Source organism: Prionailurus bengalensis, chromosome A3 (genome assembly GCF_016509475.1).
Source record: "Prionailurus bengalensis isolate Pbe53 chromosome A3, Fcat_Pben_1.1_paternal_pri, whole genome shotgun sequence".
Lineage (NCBI taxonomy): Eukaryota > Metazoa > Chordata > Mammalia > Carnivora > Felidae > Prionailurus > Prionailurus bengalensis.
This window is the reverse complement of record NC_057354.1, coordinates 55,906,212-55,924,999: the sequence shown is the minus strand read 5'-3', so window position 1 is coordinate 55,924,999 and position 18,788 is coordinate 55,906,212. Positions and strand designations below refer to the sequence as shown.

At 42.7% G+C, this 18,788-nt stretch overlaps 1 long non-coding RNA gene across 2 annotated transcripts in view; it reads left to right on the top strand.

The window, feature by feature from the left end:
• The first annotated feature begins 2,260 nt into the window (after positions 1-2,260).
• LOC122496677 overlaps positions 2,261-18,788 on the top strand; it is a 79,141-nt gene continuing 62,613 nt past the window's right edge. Inside the window, exon 1 of one of the 2 annotated variants that reach the window (XR_006300898.1) lies at positions 2,261-2,695. This is a non-coding gene — a long non-coding RNA (uncharacterized LOC122496677). The remainder of the gene's footprint in view (positions 2,696-18,788) is intronic. The other variant, XR_006300899.1, reaches the window with a different exon arrangement.

Sequence of the window (18,788 nt, the reverse complement as noted above, 5' to 3'; positions counted from 1 at the left end):
TAATGTAGCTTGAACAAGGTTCCTAATTGTCCCTGTCTCTGTCATATTTGTCTACTTGAATGGTCCTAAATACCACAGCGATTAATTACTACAGAGCAGGTATTACAAGATGTTATCATCCTTCCCCAACTGTCTGGGTGAATGGAGAGAAGCAGGAGACGGTTCCAGTGTTTCATCTTTGCTCTTCCTGTAAGGCACTTTAACCAGAAGATTTAACGTGTCAAAGTTAACTGCGTTCTCTAGCAGATATTCACATTCTAATTAAAGATTAAGAACGTAGTACATTACACTGTGATTTGTCATACATGGCTTGTTAAATAGGAAACCTACCGGGATTCCCTAACATTTTATAAACATTATTCAGGGCTTTTAATGTGGGCAAAGAGAAAGATGATTCAACTGCATTGCAGTATGGAAAGCAGGTCGCCCTCTAACCCACCCCCCCTCCCCTCACGCCCCCCAATAAATAACAAAACCGGAGAACTTGGGCAGTTTGGAACTGTTTTGCTGTAGAGATTTTGTTCAAACCATGAATCACCTCTGGTTCGTATTTGGTGGTGAAGGGGGAGATCTTAATGATTATCCCTCGGCATTTTTTCCCCCTACTTTTGCTTTTTGCTGTCAGCTAAGTAGAGGAAGGTAAGAGTCTTTGTTTGAATTAGAGTGCCAAAGGACGGAATAAAGATGAAACAGTGTTTCAATATGCAGCCTGAGCTTTCTAGTTGATTCACATCGCCCTGATCGGCACCGTCTCTAGCACTGGTGGCACAGGGCTGGTTCACATTCTATGATTGCCTGAGGAATAAATTAATGAGGTTACTGAGACACTGAACATTTGCATATTCACGGATGCTTATTAGGTAGAAAGTGAATGCCAGGTGCACTGAATTTGGGGGATATAGGATTTGTTGAGAATTAACATCTTTCCGTTCCTCAGAAAAGGGGTGTCTTGTCACTGAAAATAACGTGCAGGCAAAACTCCTGCCTAATAACTCTCTGAATAATTATGATAGAATAGAAAGCCAAGGCAAAAGAGGGTCCTGCCTGAAAGCAACAGAGAAGCCACTGCAGCGCCCTTGTTATAGGGAGACCTGGATCCGGTGGTCCTGGAGCGTAAAGGAAACAAATGCCCTGCTCTGTTTGGATTTTAGGCTGTAATTATGCTGGTGGCACGCACGGCAGAACACGATGCCATCTTGCCGAACGCAAAAGGATCAATTTAAAGAGACCTTTGCATTTGTAAATATCAGCATTGACAGGTCACCCTTCTAAGCTGGAGCAGGAGAAAGCTTGCCTAAGAAATTATGTCCAAACCTGAATCACACAATGAGTCTTGACTGTTTCTCTAAGGGGTATCGGTCCAGAGTTCCGTAGTTGGGGGTTTCTGCTGGGGCTGTGTGGAAGCATATTATTTGAGCTATTTGTATCTCATTATTGAGAGAAGTTTGTCTGCTGCTCTGGGTTGTAGGCTTGGAGACTAGCTCTTCACAGCTCACATGGGCAGATTTCCTATTCCTCTTGTCCTTAGGAATACTTCGTAAGACAGAATGATGACTGTCCAGGTTTTTCAGAGCCCTGCGCAGTGGGGAGAGCCTGCCTTGTCTTTTTGCTACCATTGTACGCAGGTAGGTTTTCTTTCTTTCAATCTCTTATTCTATTTTATTTTTTTCCCCTCTTCAAAGAAAATGATTGGCAGAGTCCAACCTCAAGGAACTGATCTATCAAAATCAAGCTGGGATAAGTATTTCTTTGAGAAATAATATATATTTATCAACAGGCTCTATTCTGCCCCCTTGTTTCACTGTACCTTGCTTACCACTTCCCTTTCCTGGCCAAGGCCAGTGATAACCCTGTATTAAGAACACAGTCAGTGTATCTGTATATATATATATATATATATATATATATATATAGGTATATATATATATATATAAGCATTTTTTTCAAAGATTCCCTGATGTGCATTCTATATACATTTTACGGCCCCTTCTCTTGATTTTAAAAATATTTTCGACATCTCGCCCGTATTTTGAAAGATTTTTTTTCCTCTTTTTAAAAATAGCCTTTAAATATGAATGAGTTAAATGTCTTCCCAGAGCAAAGTCAAGGGGACTCTCAGTGTTTATTTCAGTATTGCATCAGACTTAAGCTTTCCATTTATTTTGTCGGGGTTCAGGGGTATAGTAATTGTCAGAATAAACGCCTTCAAAATAATCTGCGCATGTTTGAAAATTCCGTCGGTTCCCTGCCGCAAATTTTTGATGCATTCATAAATCTGCTGAAAAATCACAATGATTTCGATGTGGCAGAGTTGCAAGCAGGAATCTATAGATTTTTTTCTTGGCGTATTACAGATTTCTGACTATTTGCTGCAAATATTGCATAAGACATTTTTTTAAACGCGTTTCACCCCAAAAGGGCCTGCCTGAAAACATACCCTGCAGTAAAACCACTGTAGTCCAGGCTTTTTGTCACATACACAGAGCACAGATTTTTTTGATTATGTAGATTTCTTTTCCTACTGCAGTTTCATATGCAAAGCATGCATCAGCCACATCCATGCTATCTCCTAAAGCAGTCATTCTGAAACCCAATCTGGGGACAGTGCAGACTAAATAAAATTTCATTTTGATTTGGCCTCCCGCTGTGAATAGGACTGCTTTGTCTCAGCCGACAGAACCAGCAAGTCAGAAAGGTATGTCCTGTTTTGCATGGCTGATGTTGTGTCTTGAGGCTTACAATCAGGCCGTCCTGCTCCGGCTCCGCGGCTCTCACACTCTGCCTTCTCTTTCCCCTTCCATCCGCCTTTCTCTTTCCCCGTCCATTAGCTCCCGTGCTGCCTGTGGTCTTACCTGCAGGGCAGAGCCGTGGCAAACCCACACCGATTGTTTACTTTGGCATATGTCTGATAGCGCGCGTGGCTGTGTGCGTTGGTTTTTTTTTTTTTTCCACTGTCTTTGTCGGTGGTGGCTTTTTTTTTTTTTTCCTCTCTTGGTTTTTGTTTTGTTTTGCTTGCCTTGCCCACATTTGCTTTCCCTGTAGCTCAAGGTGTTGAATACTAACATGCTAACTTAAGGAAAAATTGTTGAAGTGCTGCTATGATGCTCCAGAGACTTTACTGGAAGATTTGTCATGCTGAATTTTATTGTAAATTTGAGGGTGCGTTTAACAGCTTTGAAGGACTTTAGTTTTCATGGCCCTTTTGAGCCTATTTGGCAGAAAAGCAATTGCCCGTTTTAGATAAGGGGGGAAATATAAAATAAGGACTCTCTTCTAATGGGGTTGAACTGTTTCTGCCGTCCTGGTGCGCTTTTCCAAAATCCATTGTGGTCTCTGCCTGAAGAGCTGCTAAATATGACGCTTTTGAACGCGACGACCTTCATCCGGGGTCATGTCACGAGAGACTGGATTGTGGCAAATGTCCTCCTTACACTTGTCCCGCCTTCTGGGGCATTTTTCGGCCATCAGGGACGAGCTGCTGTGAAGTTCTCAGAGGCAGCGCTCTGGACACCTGGTGAAGTGTCAGGGGGGGCTGAGAGTGGTGGGAACTCTGCGTGCAAGCCTAGTTTCTCCTTGGAGTTGTCATTGCCCTGAGACCACTTCGCAGGGAACCATAAGGAAAAGAAGCTTCTCCCTGGGTCACGTATGGGCGTATCATGAATCTAAAATACATTCTACCACACTGGTAAAGATGGGTAGAAAGTAAATGAAAATAAATTGCTTAAGAGAAGGGCAGGGAGCGACTGCTCTCTGACTCGGGGCTCAGCCTAAATCATTCCACCTAAGGTAGAAAGGAATTAAAAAAAAAAAAAAAAACTAATCAGCAAAGGGATCCCATCCACTCACCCACCCGGAAGCAGTAACTCCTGCCGTAACTCGGCACAAGGCCAGAAGTGAACTTTCATAAATCCGTGCTTCGGCCATCCCGGTGGTTTATGGGAAGGTCATGGTGCCATTTCTGAAATTCAGTGGGTGAGCGTTTGGCATTACAACAAATTTTCCTTTTACCACAAAATCCGTAAGTTCACCATTGTGCACCTGTTGGCCAAGAGCCCTGGGAGAGGAGATTCATCGAAAGCTTTAGTAACTTATTGGAAGCTCCCCTCCTTATCAGGTACAACAGGTTGATGAACCCAGTAACAGTTAGTTAAAGAAGATGTGGCAAAATAATACTAGCCTGAAAACAGCATTAGAGGTTGTTTGATAAAGACAGCACAGTCTTACAGCAGGAAGAGGAAAATGGTGGTGCGGGGCACCGCTGGTAAGGTTTGGATTGAGAGATGGATAATTTCTACTATTATCCAGTAGTATGTGTTTTTGCTCTAACCTCACTAAGAGAGCCAGTTGGTTATTGTATGGCTTGTTAGTTGATGATGTTAAAAAGCCCCAATTGGTTTTTTTGTCTGATTTGTACAGGTTCTGCAGGGGGAACACTTATTGGCATTATAGGGACTTTTTTGATACCTCGGTGATGTTTTAAAAAGTAAATTTGTTACGTTGCTGCGTAGGCTTCTTTTAAAAAAATGAAATTATATAGCGACAATAAAATACCTTTTAAAAAAATGACAACATGAGCACTGGTTTTAGAAAACAAGGTACTCACAAACGATCTAAGGATCCATAAAAATACATAGGCATATATATCTATGTTATGTGTGTATACACACACACACACACACACACACATATCCAGAAAGAAAGAGAGAGGGAGACTGAAGCAATTATGCTCTTAAGGAGAGTCATGTGGGGGTGTCTGGGTGGCTCAGTCAGTTGAGCATCTGACTCCAGCTCAGGTCAAGATCTCACTTTTCATGAGTTCGAGCCCCATGTCGGGCTCTGTGCTGACAGCTCAGAGCCTGGAGTCTGCTTTGGATCCTGTGTCTCCCTCTCTCTGCCCCTCCCCTGCTCACGCTCTTTCTCCCTCTGTCTCTCAAAAACAAATAAACATAAAGAAAGAAAGAAAGAAAGAAAGAAAGAAAGAAAGAAAGAAGAAGAAAAAAGTCATGTGGTGCCTGGGTGGCTCATTTAAGCACCCGACTCTTGATTTTGGCTCAGGTCACGTTCTCATAGTTTGTGAGATCAAGCCCCATGTCGGGCTCTGTGCTGGTAACGCGGAGCCTGCTTGGGATTCTCTCTGTTCCTCTCTCTCTGCCTCTCTCCCGCTGGTGCACGCTCTCTCTCTCACTCAAAATAAATAAACCAATATTTTAAAAAAAAAGAAGAGTCACAAAGCTGACTTTGAAGGTAAAAATCGAGAACTATATCTAGCAGACAAGATTCTACGCCACGGTTTGACTTATCATATACCTGTAATATATACCAAAAGTTCGCATTGAGCCAGATGATACTTCTAGTAATTCATGTGTTCATCTTCGATTTCATCTGCAGGACACAAATGCTATATCATGTTGTTTGTTTGGGAATGACCTCAGTGAAGAGCGAATGTTCGCCTTACATCAGTCTATGCCTCTCTGTCTTTGATGTCGGCCAAGCCGGCTGTCCTCCATGTTGTAGTACGTGTGCTCCGTAAATGCGATAGCTCAGTGTGTCTGCAAGCACTTAATAAAATAATGTGGTTAAAATATTGAAGATAATGACTGTGATGGAGGTACTTGGCATGGGAATTTAGTTTATACTAAATTCCATTTGCTAATGTTTGTGGTGACCATAATCTGACCTTCCATATTTCATTATCTGCATCCCTCTACCAGTAAGAAAAAGAACACTGGCTGGGGCTCAGTGTGCATTGTGGCCAAAGATAGATTTCTGTGTTCTCTTGATCCCTCGTAACTCTTGGGAAACGGTGGACACTCAAGGAATCTTTCTTGAGAAGAAGGTGAATGGGTGAGTGAATGGCCCTGGTTGAGCCCAGAAGGAGAACAGGAGGCCCTTTCACTGGTTGGATCCTGCCCCTGCACCAGCTAGAGGTCATCACACATGAAAGAAAGATATTTGAAAGCCACAGGTTCTCCACTTGGGGCCCCCAGTCTTCCTAAGTGTGTGAATCCTCTGAAGACACATGCATGTTTATCCAAAAGAAATAAATTACCTGACCCGCTCAAGTAGGTCTAAATAGAACCCCAAATGCTAAGGATCCAGCAGTTCTAAGATCTAGCTAGAGAAACATTGCAAGTGGCAGGGGAAGGAAAATCCATGGCCTTCTCTGAAAAGGTCCTAATGAGAATAAGGAAAGAGATCCAATTTATGTATACTCTGTAACTTTCCCAGTAAGGAAAGTTTATTTTACATTCCTGTAGGTGTAGTAATCGAAAACCAGAAACAACAAAGAGAATGCAAGCTGGAATCCAGACACTGGGCACTGGGGAGATACCCCTGAAAATATATCTCTGGAGTTAGTTCTCAAAGCATGACACTAGATTTGAATAAAACGGTTTATGTTGTTTTTATAAAAAAAAAAAAAATAGTTCCTTTCAATAGAGAAGCCATTTACAATAGCAATGTTCATCTGAAAAAATACTCTGCTATTTAGATGTGTGTGATAATAAGAAAGGCCATTATAGATCCAAAAAGTCCACCAAGAACTATGAACATTTGGATTTTCCGTTAAGACTTAGGCAGCCTCAGAAAATCCCCACAGAGTAGCAGATTACAGGAGGGAGTCAAGGAAGTTAGTCCGTGAACAATTTGAAATCTAAATTTACTGTTGAAGAGAAGGCTTCTCTTCTACTGTTGAAGAGAAGGCTTTCTATTTCTATGAAATGAAAAGTTGTACAGTCAGAAAATCTCTGGAAACTGTGACTTTCGTGCCCATGGAAATAATCTCAGACCTCAATATTTTGATCTCTGAAAGTGTACAGAAAAGTTGAATGTCCAGAACAAACAAGACCTGCGTTTTAAAGGTACAGCTCTAGATGCTTTCCATACGATGTTTGTCCTCAAAAACTCGTAGAATGGGCATAATGTTTCTTATAAAGCCTACACCAAAATGACCGTTGCCCTAGTCACGTGATAAGACAGAGGGAGGGCCTATGAGCTTCCCTAGCTATCCCCGGTTATGTAAGGGGTGGACCTGTTGTCACAGGGCAAGCAGCCCCACAGGGAGTGACTAGGAGTGACCCACTGGCCCCTGAGCTGGATGGAACAGTCGGCAGGAAAGTGGTTCTATAGACACAGAGGGCCGAGCTGAGTTCATAGGGCTGGGAACAGTGACATGCCCTTCCCCTAGCATTCCATCCCAGCCAAAATAAAGGATCATGAGTTCACCAGCTCCCGACTGCTTCCAGGAACACAAGCAGACCTCTAGAGACTAGACAGACAGTGGAGTCAGCAAGGAAAGGGCCAGAAGAGAATACAAAGCTACCATGTGAATCTGAGAATTCCTACTTTATTCCCAGGGCCGGCAGAATTCATAAATCGCACCCACCTTTCCCCACACAGCAAAATGTCATCTTAGGGGAAGAAGCGGGGAAGGGGGCAAATACATAAGAGAGTGGGCCTTCTATCCAAATGGAAGAATGAACACCAATTAAGAAAGACGGCTTAAATGATCAGGCCTGACAGCTCCAAACTTGATTGGACATTTAATTAATTTCTCTCCCCTACCCTCACTCACTGCTGATTGAGGGCTCAGGAAGAGGCCAAGATGAGCCGCCGCCAAAATAAAGAAAATAAATTATATTTTTGCTTATCTACAAGTTGTATTGGGACTACCATTTTGCAACCAGCGACGCTTGAAAGATCCTGGATTTTCTCACACATGCCTACTACCAATAACCCAAGGAACGTTAGAAACTTCATATGCCAATCTCAGAAAAAGAGGGGGATGTAATGTTGAACAAATACTGATAGCAATGTGTCAAATTAATCTTCAGTACCTGCCATGCAATATAACTTTAACTCCAGAAGGTGAGACTCCTTTTACGTATGGATTTTTCACCCCGGTTTCTCCAGCTCTGGGATGGATCTCGGAGGCCCAAGGACTCTAGCTTGTGGCCCTTTGGGCACAAGGGCTCTAGCTGCAAATGTCTGGAGACCAAGTCCCCGCCCTAGTTCATAGGTTCATCTCAACAGGGGCCCCAATAAAGCCAGATTCGCTCTCCCCACCATTTGAAATTGAAAACAGAGAATCCCACCTGCTGGGCGCTGTTGGCACTGAGTGACATTAACGTCAACAGGACCGAAGACCCGTCAATTTTACGCCACATTTCAGAAGACCTAGCAACTGGCCACCCTTCTTTTCCTTCCGTGGCCCTGATTAGTCAGCTCTTTCTTTATGTTTAATGCCTTGCAATGCCACCGTGTTATCTTAGTGGATTTCCTCCCTTCCACTCTAAGTTTTCTGGCCTTCCCTTTTGTTGGTTTCAACTTACATGCCGCCAACAAATACGTGAACAAGAAATTCTTAGAAATCAGTGGCACGCCCTAGACATTGGACCACGCAGCCTAAGGAAGGAAGTATAGAGACGGTAAAGACTCAGTCTGGGACTTGGGTCCACATGCTGAATCTGGCAACGGATACAAACGTTCGTGATATCTGCCAGAAATTTTCCAGAAAGGCACATAAATGTCTTCAGCAATGCCAGTAGCTGGTAGCATGAAGATGCTCTTGCCGAATCAAGTGTTCCAGGGTATGGTCCACAGAACAACTTTCCAAAAGTTATGTTATATTTCTTCTGTTCCGTTGGCTTGTTTCTTCGTGTAAGACTTGTGTCAGTTATTATGAATATACGCAGAAAACCGGCTTAAAGTTCAAGATAAAAGTGAGAAGAATCAAGCAGTATCACAGTGTTGAAGGATAGAGGCAGACCCCGGCCACTACTACAGGGATCTAATTATTTCCTAAACAGAGACCACGGAGGGAGTTTTGCAACATTGGAGGAAAATGAATCGAAAACTTGATTTCTAAAACGTATATTATTTTGAAAGTTCGCTGCTGAAACAGAGTCTTTTCCCGTCGCCAGTAAATCAAATTGGTAAAGCAGTCTAAAAATAAAAAAGAACAGGTCGTGTTATGAATGAGACCTAAGTTAGGGCTTGGTTTTCCCATAAGTCCTATCTTGTAATATTTTATGACCCTCCGTAATAACACAAATTATTCATATTAATGTCACTGGTTTTATTAAAATAATGATTATTGGTAGAAAATATATTGTCAAGGAACGTTTTTGTACAGCAGGAAAAACACTCGTTCGATCCATAACAGGCAAGGATGATATAAAACTAGTATAGAAATAGACAACTTTGGGGGAAAAGCCTTCCACCAATTGTTTTAATGGTTTGCTCCGTCTGTGCCAAGGGCAAAAGAAGGTGAATGTGGCTATACCATTATCGCCCGCCCACGTTAAGAATGCCTTCATTCCCCTCTAGTCCATTACAGACTGCTGTGGCTTACACTTATAGATGTTTTGGGATCATTAAAAAAAATACTTGAACCTTTTAACATTACAGGATGCCTTTGAGGAGAACAGTGTATGAGGGAACAGACATATTTTTCAAGGAGAAGTAACTATCTGTGGTCTAGCCAAGTGATGACTGAGAGCGGGTTAGTTTTTTGTGGTCATTTCTGGTGTGTGTGTGTGTGTGTGTGTGTGTGTGCGTGTGTGCGCGTTGCCAGCTATCTATTACTATTTGGGGACTGTAAGCACTAATGAAGGGGAGGAGCTAGGTGGAACAAGAGGACAGGGTTTGGGGTAATGGGATGAAATTAAGAAAAGGGAAATTTAGGTTGATTACCAATTACCAATTGAAAATCTTCTTAATGTCGAAGCCTATTAGACTGTAGGGTAATCTTCCGAGGGAGGTGGTGGGACTCCCATTGCTTAGATACTTAAAATTAGAGTGGACAGAGCACTATCAAGAACACCCCGTGGTGAACGATCTACCCCGTTGTGTGGAATGAGCGAGTTCACCTTTATAGGCTCAAGCTTCCCCACGACCCGGGGAGAGAAGGGAAGAAAAATGACCCCAGTCTGTCCCACACAGGCCCACCAAGCCCAAGTGATCGGGGGAATCATTTAAAAATACTTCCTCTGCTTTTCGTCTGGAACAGCCTTTCTACACTTCCACAGACACCCCCGAGAAAGACAGATCTGTTGGCAACAAAGACCTTCCCAAAGGTACACGTTTCCCACCTGGGAAGTTCACAGCTTTCTGAGACTCACAGACGCAGCGTCTCGTGTCGTGTGGTACTCTGCTTTTCCCTGGAGTAAAAATCGGATCAAGCAGGCCAGTGACATTTTGAGAACGTGGCTATCGTGACATTTGTGGGCAGACATGGTGTGTCATTGTAGGAAGATAAAGAAATTGAAGGAAGGCAAAGTGAGAAAGAGAACCTCAGCTTGAGAGAGAACAGATCAGAGTAGCAATTGATGAACATTGTCCCATAGTCCAGGTGAAGGTAGGGAAGAGGGATTACATGAGGAAAATGGACATTCCCTCTTGTTCCCTTGGAGCCCGTTGTGGTACCCGGGAGTCTAGTTCAGAAGAGGCTCTTTTACTTAATGGGAACATTTCTGGAAATGAATATATTAGAGACGATGCAGTCGTATCTTCTGATTTTAATGAAGTCTTACCTCACGCTCTTCGATCGGGGTTCTTTCTGTCAGTCACAATACAATTTTTAAAAATATATCCACGTGGTTTTAGAATAGTTTCTTTTTGCTCAGAATATCTCTCTGTTCTGGCTGACATAGACACGTCCAGGCTTTTCCAAAAGCCTTCAAAAAAGAAGTGAGGCATGAGAAAGTGTATCTCTATATGAGTTGCTGAATGTAATGGACAGTGGAAGCCAGAGACATGAATGACACAATAAAGTCATCAAGCACTGAACGTCCTCTCCCTGCTGGAGGTGACAGAGGAGGCTGAATGCCACGGGAAGGTGGGGGCAGAGAAAGCCTGTACACTGAAACTCTATTTTAAATACATCCAGCCTCCTCTGCTCTGTAAAACCAACCAGAACGTCAACACACTTAAGCTTCCTTCCTGGTTCCTCTTACCTTTCTAGTAGACAATGGCCACAAAGGTAATTCTTGAGGTTCAGAGAAGGTAATTGGAACAAGAGAAGTTAAGTGTAATGCAAGGTTCAAAGTCCCCTTCTGATAAGTGCTGTGCAAGAAGCAATGTATACCTTCCATATCTGCATGTGTATCTTCCATATCACATGTGCCGTTCTAATCTCCCATTTCTTCCTTGTGGCAAATTCTCTCTGTCTTTCTAAGTTTAAGGTTTTATTTGATTACAAAGTCACTGTCGTTTTGGGGAGCCTGGGTGTCTCAGTTGGTGAGCGTCTGGCTTCGGCTCAGGTCATGAGCTCGCAGTCTGTGAGTTCGAGCCCCACGTCAGGCTCTGTGCTGACAGCTCAGCGCCTAGAGCCTGCTTCCGATTCGGTGTCTCCCTCTCTCTCTGCCCCTTCCTCGCTCATCCCCTGCCTCTCTCTGTCTCTCAAAAATGAATAAACCTTAAAAAAAATTTTTAATTAAAAAAAAAAACTAAAAAACAAAGTTGCTGTGGTTTAAATCAATAAAAATATCTCACTCCTACCAACTGGTCTCACACATAAAATGAACATTTTCCCCCTAAAAGTTATCTTTTTTTTTCCCCTTGTGGGAAAAAAATTTCTTCAGGAACTTGTGATTGTACACAACGAAATGTATGTTTCAGAATTCAAACACCTACGTGCAACCTACTGCTTCAACTTTCGGCTTGAAACAGACCTGCATGACTTTTCTTTAAGGGGAATGGTGTTTGGAAATAACCCAGGTCCTCTGTTGTGAGCTCAAGGTTCTTGAACAATTGGCAAATGCGTCCTAACCACTAGGCTGCAGGGAACACCCAGAGTCTGGGTGCAGTTGACTGGTTATTCATCTGAAATAAACACCAAAATGTTTCACTACAAAAAAGCCACTCTTCTGAAAAGATTTCAGAGTCATTCAAATGTACCTTCAAAACAGTATGCAATATGGAAATCTCCAAATACTCACTTCTTATGCTCAACTAAGGGTATCGTTTTCCTGTTTCTTAGATCCAAACATTGCGATTTACTTTTAGGGTGATAATACTTGATGCGGAAATATCTTTTTGCAGCCCTTTCCTGCACATTATTTCATTTTGTCTTCTAAGAGACGTTCAGTTTTTATTGCCAAAAAATTTTTTTAATTTAATTACAACTGAATTTTATTTCACCGACTGGTAGGAAAAAATAGTAGAGTTGTAATAAAACTCACATACCATAATAAACATGGCCATAAGAGTAGACTTTACAAATCGTGATCACTTAATGCATTTTCGTATCTGCTGAAGTAGGCTTTCAAATGAGAGTGGGGTATTTATATCTCATAAAAACTACGCGTCCTTCTCGGGAATAGAGATTAAAGATACCCCAAGACTCTTTGTTTTATTGACCAGTTCAGTTTTTAGATTCTATTTTTCAGATTCCCAATCTCTTGCCGTTCTGGCTTCTCCCACCTCTTCACATGTGGTCCCCACTGCCCCACTAGACAGACAGTCCTGGTGGGGGCAGGACTGGGGTTGTGCTTTCTCTCTCTCTCTCTCTCTCTCTCTCTCTCTCTCTCTCTCTTGCTCTTGGATCATTCTCCCAACTTTAATCCTAATGCTTTAAATGACTCACCCAGAATACCTTCTAATAATCACTTGGGCTCAATTCCCACTACCTAGAAAGGTTCTAGTAGCTTTGTTCTTCCTTGAAAACTTTTCACAGAATTTCTTCCATGTGACCAAGATGACACAGGGTACCTAAAGAACAGCGGGCAAAAACAAGACAAAAAAACAGCAGGCCTGCATTCACCGTGACCATATGGTCTGATGGAGGTCCCGAGATGTTCGTCTGGGGTCTCTGTAGCAGGATGGGATGGGAGAAACATAGCGCTAGGCTGGCCCCCAGGGAAACTCTGCACCCGAGTTCAGAAAATCCCCAGGCTCACTCAGCACTACTTGGCAAGCTTTGCTGCAGCCCTGGGGGGCAGCCAGGCCCAAGGGGGGGGGGAAGGGAGACAGCCGAGGTAAGTGTCATTTCCAAAGTCATAGCATCAGTAAGAAGCACGAATCAGCATTCAAACCAAGTGTTCCGAGGATGCTACTGGTTAGCTTAGACCCTGCCTCACTTAGCCAAAACACGTACTTCTCCTTTGATTGACAGGGAGGATTTGGGTTAGTATTTCAAGAGCAAAGGACAGAGAAGCTTAATAATGCTGAAGTTCAGAGACTGTTCTTTAGTCGAGTTTGTATTCCTACCCATCCTGGAACCCCACTGAATTAAGTGGCATGATGGCACTGGGCAATGGGGGAGGGAGGGGGCAATCCATGAATTAAAAACTGGTTTGCAAGGAAGCCAAGGAATATTATGTAATTCTGTTGACAAGACGTATAGATAGATAGATGACGGGGGGAGGGGGGAGGGGTAACGAAATAATATAGCATTGGAAGCCCACAAAAGCATGCTACGTAAGAGTTCCTATTGGTCACTCATCTCCAATTACAATTGGCAAGATCCACTCTGTAGTTTGTGGGGCCCGCTACAACATGAAACGGTCGGGACCCCTTGTGAGAAATGAGTAAGGATTTCAAGACAATGACAGCAGCGCATGAAACCAACCATGGGGTGGCATGTGACCACACAGGTCCCACACGCACAAAGGGGGCCCTGGCTGGCATGAACGCTTCTGCACATTATCCAGTTCTGCTTGGAAAGGCCGCCGTCTCAACGCAACGTCAAGAAAACCACCCAACGATTAGGGCCGTTTACAAATAGAGCGGACTGCTTTGTTAAGCAGAATTTGCCCTTCGAGGGAAAGTTCACACCGAACCTGCAAGACCATCTGTCAAAGATGTTGAGGACGGATTGATTCCTCCATTAGGGGAGCGCCGGATTGGACCCTAGAGGTCCCTTTTCATGCTAGGATTCTGTGAGTCAGACAGTTTCCATCTTCCGATTTTTGAATGGAGCCACTTTCTATGATTCACCAATACCGCCTACGAAGCACACCAAAGTTCCCGACACTGTCACCTTAGCAGGGAGCAATCAGATCTTGGCTTTATGGTTATTTGACGTAAGTAAAGATGGTCGTACTTACATACGTGGGCAATATAAGCATGTGCACAATTATACTCAGCATGCGAGAGCGTGCTGATACACACAGAAGACAGCCAAGGCAGCTTGAGTGTTTCATTACTTCAAGATCCGTGTGTCTGTCAGTACTACGTGAAGCTTATGGCCCCCTTAGCCACAAAGTTTCACAACCAACCCTTTTTGGTCACTGTAAGTCTCCATACAATCGCGGTGCCATTGCCCAGAGAAGCCAAGGTGAGAAGCCACTAAGGAAGTATTTGAAAGGGTTGGAGGCGTAATATTGAAATGTTAATAAAGACGATGCTGTGGACTTGAAAGGCAGCAAGTGCAGGATCCCATGCCTTCTTGAGTTGATCAACAAAGAAACCGGCCCACACATAGAGTGGAGCTGAAAAACTATTCAGATTCTCTACTGGCATTGCATTCAAAAACCAAAGCAACAAGGGGAAAAATAAATGAAACTACCGAGGTCCTATTGTTTTGCCTAAGTAGCAACATCATTAGCGATATTAATATCTTGTATCTTGCGTCCCCCCCCCCCAGGCTGCTCAGCTATTTTAAGTCTTCTTAACGTTAGTTAAATGGCTAGTGGCGAGGTTGATGTGCCCCTGTTTCCTTCCAGAGCTCCCAGGCAGTAGCATGTACCGTTGTCATTTTGTTAATAAAATGGGATGGCATTGGTTTCCAGCATCCTGGATTTTTGTTGAGCAAAGCAGCATGGTGTATCAAAGGCATGTCAAGAGATGTGACGTAAATGAAAATCGCGGAGTATCATAATGCCGCACAACAGGTGCACAAAATAGATGTTCAGAATGGTTTCTATTATTTGGCTTTTTTGGAATCAAATCAGAATCAAGAACAATAGTGGCCATTTCAGATAAATTACTTCTGCACATTCTTGCAGATTGAGCAGCTGTAAAGGAGGGGAGGGGGGAGACGGGGGTGCACGCTATTTGGAAGGTGGATGCAAATATATTTGTAATGTGTATACAGTGTCCTCAGTATATTAAATTTTTGCCTTTCATGTGCAATGATAAAAGTGGTTTCCTTTCCAGGATTGCATGTTTCATTAATACCACATTTTAATAATTAAATAGCACAACTCTAGAGGCAATAACCAAGATAAAAGTTTGCAGACAATCCATTATTTCTCGCAGACAGCCCTTGTGAAGAACCCATGCAGATGCAGCCTAATGATTTAAGTTCTAAAATGGGTTGTTTCATAAAGTCTTGGGTGTTTGCGGAGTTTTGTTCTGGTGGGCAGTCTCTTTTCTTTTGTCGGGCGTGGCGTTATTATTAATGATAAGAGATGGGCTGAGGGGCTGGTATCCCTTCTCTACATCATTATCCACCTTGGCCCACTCTGGCTATTTTTGTTGCATTACAGTTCCTATTTGTAATTTTTAACGTTGGGAAGAGAGAGGTTTGTTGTCTTTTTAATCCTCTCTGTTAGCATATTCTATTTTATTAGACATAATTCACAGGGAGAGAGAGAAAGGGAGGTAGACACTGGTTCAGGGGGATATATAATTGGGTGTAGGGGGATTAAACTATTATTATTCTACCCTCTTAATGGATGCCCCATAAAGAACCCATAGCACAGGCATTAATGAGTTATGAAGGAAGAGTAGGCAAGCTGAACAGTGTTTCCATTACTGCAATTCCTACTTACGCACAAATTGTTTAGCACCACTTGAAAGGAACCCCGGACTCCTGATGTATTTAAGCAGAGAAATTTTCCTTCAGAATTGTCTTGTTCTTTCTCAATCTCTGACTTCCAATTTGCAGGATCTTTCTCACATGCCAATCCCGATATTTAGTTTTGCTCCACATCAGGCCTTGCTATTAAAAAAAAAAAAAACTGCCTGAAATTTTTTACATCAAATAGAGAAATCTATAAATAGCTATAAAAACATATTCTCTTCTTTGATTAAGGAAAAAAAAAAAAAGCGCAAGATATGTGAACACTAATGCCCCCAGGTGATGGGAGTGGGAAATAAGTTTAAAGAGCATTATTTTTTAGGTGTAAATATTCAAAAGTTAAAGAAAAAGGTTACACGTGAAAATTACGGCGCGCTTTGACGTTGAGCTTAGCAACAGAATCAGAGCCTTGCCCTTGTGCCGTGGTTCTTGCTGTTGATGTTGGAGGTGAAAAAGCAAAGAGAGAGTAAAAAGCACAGAGCTTTCACAGATGTATTACATAATGTATTCAGGTGGTTTTAGTGGATTACTCCTTGGTTTAAGGGGCTTTCGGATACACTGCTCTCCACTCACATGGTGTATACAGTAAATCTTTCCCTCCTTGTATCCTTTCCACTCTTTCTGCCTCTTACAATACAGTTGGATTTTTCCCCTCTTAAGGGAACGTATAAATTTGGTGACCACAGCAGAGAAGCCATCACACATCACTTGGAGCTACCTTTGTGTGATATTTTGCAAACCTCGCAGACTTGTCATAAAACTTTTATCGAAGAATTACTACTCCGCTGAACTGTAATTCACAGCAGTGAGTGTTTGTGAAACGCTTCCTCCCCAGTAAAATCATCACTCCACCAGACGATGATGGCTTTGAGGCTTCTTTATTTTAAACTTGTATAAGAATTAGGACTGGAGGTCCTGGTCAATTGGAAAGTTTTTGAGTCATATTCTTTCCCAAGCGAATGTATTTTTAAAAACAATTTTAATTCCGCGGCTGGCTGTGTTTTCTAATAAATCCTCTCTACTTTCCTTCTGTGGCAATCTGTCCAGCATCTGTAACTTGGAATGTGTTTGTAAAATATGAAGGAACCGAGGATGGTGTTCCAATGGAAACTGAGCTACCTCCCTAAAGGGAATGTTTATGTAAGCAATTTCACACGATAAGGTTTACGGTTAAGGTAGCACACATCCAAGATCTAGGATTTAACCTTCCAAAGAGGCACCGTTTCATTTTTGATGTATCTTTTCGCTTTTAGAAAATGCGTTTCAGTTCTCATACATAAACTACGAGGCAGAGAAATGAAAAGTTCTTTGCATGAGAAATAGTATCCTAAGGTATATGAAAACTTGGTGTTGGAAGTCATTTTCACTTCTTTCCATTCGTTTTTATTGCTTTCCAAAGTGAAAACTCCATAGACTCGGAAGCCAAAGGGCCTTTTGAAAAATGCCACTTTCAGATTTCAGCCAACAGCCACAGCTGAATCGACAAGGGAGGGTTCTAACAAGACAGTTGCTTGCTGCTGGCTACAGTTCCCACTTTTGTTTCCTATGGAAACTAACACGGGGCAAATTGAAAGACTGATTATTTTAAGGCTCCGCTGTCTTTCCTGATCCAGTGTCTACAGTATTTTCATAGAAAATGGGAGCAGGCAAAGCAGGGGAGATGTCAGACCTTGTCAGTTCCAGCTGTGGTTGTTGGCAGAGGGCTGAAAGTTCCAGCTTTTCAAACAAGCTACAGAAATCTCTGCTCTTTTTGCTTTTACAACAAAAATGTTAGTTGAACGGCGACTTCACCTTTACCTGTCCCTTCTATTCCTTCCTTTCGCACTGGGATTTCGAGGGAGGAAAGATGGAACGATAGTTCGTTTGGGCAGTTAAGAGGGAAAATTGCACGGCCAAAAGTTTGTTCCAATAAATAACCCATGAATAATGGATTCCCTCTAACCACGAGACTCTGTATCTGTGAATGTAAGTAACTGGTCTATCCAATTGGCGATGTATTCAGAGCCTCGGTTTTCTCTATTGTTTTCTTCCCAATGAACATTTCTTCCCTTGTGAATCTCACCTTTTGTGGGGTGGGGATAAAAAAGGCAGGAGGTACAATAAATACCAGTTGTCCGGAACACGTGAATTATTACAGACCCTAATGCTAAAAGTGACTTAAATTAAGAGTTTGATTGGCTTTGCACGGATAAAACCTGTCCTGTCCTCGAGTGCCCGCCACTTCCTTAGTCTCCTCCAGAGATTTCACAAAATCGCTCCATTTAAATTTTACAAACTCTATGCATTTAGCAGCTTTTGGTTCCCTGATGATGACCAGTTACCTTTTAAATCACATGGTGGTTCAAATGAGTTCATAGTTTAATGCATTCTATTTTAAAAATGTCAGAATACGTAATTAGAGGAACGGGGGAGGGGTTTGAGTGCTTTATGTTATCACGGGAAGGAAACTCATGATTATCTACTCAGGGCATCTATTATTATTGTTTGCTTACTATGAACCAGGCACTTAATATATACCGTCTCAATTAATTCTCCCAAGAACACTGGGGAAGTGGTTACTATTCTCTTTATCGCACAGACGAGAAAACTAGGGCTGGCTTGAACGGCGTTCTAACGTCACACAAGAAGAGATGGAAAGATATGGAAACCCGGATCTTTCTGACTCAGCACACATCTTCTTAACAACTGTGCTGTGTCACTTCCTTTCTCTCCGCTTGCTCACACACGGGAGAGGGGAGGGGCGAAATGGCATAAAACGATTGTCCACAGGCAATTTGCCAGTATAGACAAAGAGCACTCCCCGAACCGTGAGGCTGACACAGTGGAGGCACGGTAGGTGCAGTCGCTGTGGCCCTGCAAGGTCATTAGGAAGAGTGAAAGCTGCTCACAGAGAGAGCTGTCAATAGAGATCTGGTTTGTCCTCTCACACCGAAGCGCCCGGCATCTCCGGCCAGGCTTGCTGTCAGCAGCTTTCCATCCCATTCCTCCTGGGAGCAGGGAGAAGTAGTGATAACTCACTACTGTTCCTTCCCAGAGTGGCCCA